Source organism: Ranitomeya imitator, chromosome 7, assembly GCF_032444005.1.
Source record: "Ranitomeya imitator isolate aRanImi1 chromosome 7, aRanImi1.pri, whole genome shotgun sequence".
NCBI lineage: Eukaryota > Metazoa > Chordata > Amphibia > Anura > Dendrobatidae > Ranitomeya > Ranitomeya imitator.
Window position 1 is genome coordinate 182,581,179 of NC_091288.1, and position 4,514 is coordinate 182,585,692.

Genomic DNA, 4,514 nt, shown 5'->3' on the forward strand with positions numbered 1-4,514 from the left:
GCTTTACATAATAGTCAAAATGTACATTATTTTTTTTTAAATTTGTGCATGGGGTATGTTCAGATTACAAAAGATCCCTGCAATTTGCTGGAATGTTGCATTTTCCCTGCAGGACCTGCTGCTCTCAGAACAGTGGAAGCGGCTATTATATAAGTGTTGTCTTTATCTTTGCCTCTCTGTCTTTCTGGCAGTACACATCATATTTTCAGAAACAATAAATGTATGTGTTACATAAATAATGTTAGAGGAGCAGGAATTAAAAAAAAATCACTGGCAGCGGTGGGATTCGAACCCACGCCATCGAAATGACTGGAGCCTAAATCCAGCGCCTTAGACCACTCGGCCACGCTACCATCTCGGTGTTATATGACTGCTCACTTATCATAGCTCTTGCCTAAAACTGATCCGTCTTCCAGGAGACTTCTATACATGATATTTCTTGTTTGTAAAAAATTAGAAACTCCGAATTTTCTCTTATTAATTCTATAAGTCAGCGGTGAGCTGATGGCAGAGATTCCTTTTTTAGATGCAGGACATGCTCATCACCACCAGGTGGCGCTGCTGTCCCCTGGCTCCGCTGAGCAGCCCTCCCCTCACGTGCTGTGGTGTTGGGACTCGTGCAGACATGAGGAAGGCCCATGTCTACTAAGTGACAGTAACACTGGGCCCAAAACTGAGAAAAAAAAACAATATGAAGAAGATGTGATAGCCTGGAGACTGACATGCTCATTATTGATATGATTACTCCATGTTTGGTTGTTGCTGCGTCAATAAAACCGATGTAATAATGTTGAAATTGCCAAATAGAGTACATGGCGGTCTGAGGTAAAATATCTCAAGTGTATCTGTCATTTCACCCAAAACCACAGTCAAAGCATTGGATTTGCTGCTTTCATCCCCCACAACTGCATTTAGTGGACATAGAGATCTAAAATGTCCGGAAACCATCCTGATTGTTGTGCTTCTTCACTCTTTTTGGTTGGACGATATCTCTTCGTTAGTGTTCTGCCAGTACTATATGAGCTGGAACCTCCTTTCTCCACTTTTATTGCTTCTGCCACTATGCACTCACTTAACTGCTCTTAAAGGGGTTGTACAGGACTATTTTATTTTTGTTTTACTATGGGCCAGAAATCTAACAGGCAAGAAGTTGCTAACCGTATCTAACGATCAGAGTAGTTCCTGACCGCTCCTGCTGGCGATTCAGCTGCTTCACATCCACAGAGCAGCTCTTCCTCTTCTGCTCTGCTCTGTTGACAGGGCGGGACTACCGGTGACATAATGCCATACTGCGAGGAGTGGGCTGTCAATCAGCATGACGTCTGCAGTTGCGCCCCATGAATAGAGAAGAGCGGAAGACAAGCCACTGTTTTGTTGACTTGACGTCAGCAGAAGGCACAGAATTGCCTGCCGGAGCGGCCGGTGACCCCACTGTGACAGCAGAGATCGGCATTGGGTAGAACAGGCAATTAATTAGCAATAGTCAGGAGATATTCCTCTACAGATCATTGGCGGATCCATCAGATTTTAGACCCCCATATACATGATTAGAGTAATGTTGGCCGAACCTGACGATATTGGTGGGACCTTCAAACAGTCAAAAAAAAACCCATACACTTTGGATAGCTGTAAACTGAACTATGACTTTGCTGATCGGTCAGTTGGCTGCTATCTTGCCTGTCCCTCCCATATACAGGAAAATACATCTGCCCTCTGACCTGCCATAATATGCAAACATTGAAGGTATGAAATTGGAACTTTATTACTACTACAGAAAATATGCTAAAAAATGAACTTAGCGCACAAATTGGACAATTCATGAGAGCCCAACAGCCACGACAAGGTGTACTCATTTGTTGGAACCCTGAACCTTATATGCCTATCCTACAAATTTATTGATAGGCAGGATCCAGCTGTAATGAAAAATATCTTAAGCTGCCCTTAAATTTGTAGGTGAGAGGCATATGAGGTTAGGCTCCCATGAAAGGGGTACGCCTTGTCACGGCTGGTGGGCTCTCATGAATTGGACACTTTGCGCGCTAAGTTCATACATTTTTTAAACATATTTTCTGTGACCATCTATGGCAGATTGTCATCAGATCTCATGCTGGATTTGCCAATGATCTGCAGATGAATATCTCAGGTGTATGGTCAGCCTTAGAGCCCTATATGCAATGACGTAGATACAGGGGGTGCAGGGGTCACCCCTCTTCCCTGGTCCCTCTGTTACATAAGAGGGACCATGGGGGGTGGTGAATGGACGGATTTCGGCAGGTTATATACATCAGTATGTAAAAAAGAATCAGTGTGAACGTCCCCTAATATATCACAGGCACTTGCTCGCTGTTCCCTGACATTGAGTCAATATTTTCCTGCTTCCAGGACAAAATGTGCTACCTACACACCTACTGTGTAAAGAACGTCTTCTTTGATTCTTGAGCCCTCGGGAGCAGAAGCATTAACCGTGGGTTACAGCACAGGCCCCCTTTGAGGTCTCTCAAAAATATATTGAAGTGTTTATGGGATCAGCTCAATAAGGAAGCACGGAGGGCGTCACATGAAATAAATAATTACAACCAGTTACTAATAGGAGATAAATAAACCAACCAAACAGAACATCGAAATGTGAAATATACCACGTAGTAGTAATGGTATTGCGTTGGCCCAAGGTCTAGTACCTCCGTACAGCATGGAGTCCTGTGTATTTTGAGGTACCAAAACAAATCCGTTTTATAGTTCTTTAATGATATATCGTCCCTGATGCATAAACCAGAGGACCAAGAGACAGTGCCACCATCTGAAGACCACCATGGTCACACCAGCAGCATAAACCAGAGGACCAAGAGCCAGTGCCACCATCTGAAGACCACCATGGTCACACCAGCAGCATAAACCAGAGGACCAAGAGCCAGTGCCACCATCTGAAGACCACCATGGTCACACCAGCCGCATAAACTAACGGACCAAGAGCCAGTGCCACCATCTGAAGACCACCATGGTCACACCAGCCGCATAAACTAATGGACCAAGAGCCAGTGCCACCCTCTGAAGACCACCATGATCACACCAGCCGCATAAACCAGAGGACCAAGAGCCAGTGCCACCATCTGAAGACCACCATGGTCACACCAGCCGCATAAACTAACGGACCAAGAGCCAGTGCCACCCTCTGAAGACCACCATGGTCACACCAGCAGCATAAACCAGAGGACCAAGAGCCAGTGCCACCATCTGAAGACCACCATGGTCACACCAGCAGCATAAACCAGAGGACCAAGAGCCAGTGCCACCATCTGAAGACCACCATGGTCACACCAGCCGCATAAACTAACGGACCAAGAGCCAGTGCCACCCTCTGAAGACCACCATGATCACACCAGCCGCATAAACTAGAGGACCAAGAGCCAGTGCCAACATCTGAAGACCACCATGGTCACACCAGCCGCATAAACTAGAGGAACAAGAGCCAGTGCCAACATCTGAAGACCACCATGATCACACCAGCCGCATAAACTAGAGGACCAAGAGCCAGTGCCAACATCTGAAGACCACCATGGTCACACCAGCCGCATAAACTAGAGGAACAAGAGCCAGTGCCAACATCTGAAGACCACCATGGTCACACCAGCCGCATAAACTAGAGGAACAAGAGCCAGTGCCACCATCTGAAGACCACCATGATCACACCAGCCGCATAAACTAGAGGACCAAGAGCCAGTGCCAACATCTGAAGACCACCATGGTCACACCAGCGCATAAACTAGAGGACCAACAGCCAGTGCAACCATCTGAAGACCACCATGGTCACACCAGCCGCATAAACTAACGGACCAAGAGCCAGTGCCACCCTCTGAAGACCACCATGATCACACCAGCCGCATAAACTAGAGGACCAAGAGCCAGTGCCAACATCTGAAGACCACCATGGTCACACCAGCCGCATAAACTAGAGGAACAAGAGCCAGTGCCACCATCTGAAGACCACCATGGTCACACCAGCGCATAAACTAGAGGACCAACAGCCAGTGCAACCATCTGAAGACCACCATGGTCACACCAGCCGCATAAACTAGAGGACCAAGAGCCAGTGCTACCATCTGAAGACCACCATGGTCACACCAGCCGCATAAACTAGAGGAGCAAGAGCCAGTGCTACCATCTGAAGACCACAATGCTCCCACGAGCCACATAAACTAGTGGAACAAGAGCCAGTGCTACCTTCTGAAGACCACCATGGTCACACCAGCCTAGGACCTCACTGCACACAAATATACACTATCTTAACAGAAGTATTGGGACACGCACACATTAGACCTACAGGGGATTTACGACATCCCACTTAGATCCATTCACATTAATATGGACCTTTTGCCCCCCACTTCTGAGAAGACTTTCTTCTAGAGGCGTGAATATCTGCCTTTTCAACCAGAAGAGCATTTGTGAGGTCAGAGACTGATGTTGAAGGAAAGTCCAGACTCCCAGTGCCCATTGTAGATCATAACCTGGGGTTGGAT

The 4,514-nt window shown here is 46.8% G+C and overlaps 1 non-coding gene across 1 annotated transcript; it reads right to left on the reverse strand.

Annotated features, from left to right (window-relative positions):
• Positions 1 to 271: 271 nt before the first annotated feature.
• TRNAL-UAG (transfer RNA leucine (anticodon UAG)) lies at positions 272 to 353 on the reverse strand. Its single transcript has one exon. It is a non-coding gene; the product is annotated as a tRNA-Leu (tRNA).
• Between the last annotated feature and the right edge of the window lie 4,161 nt (positions 354 to 4,514).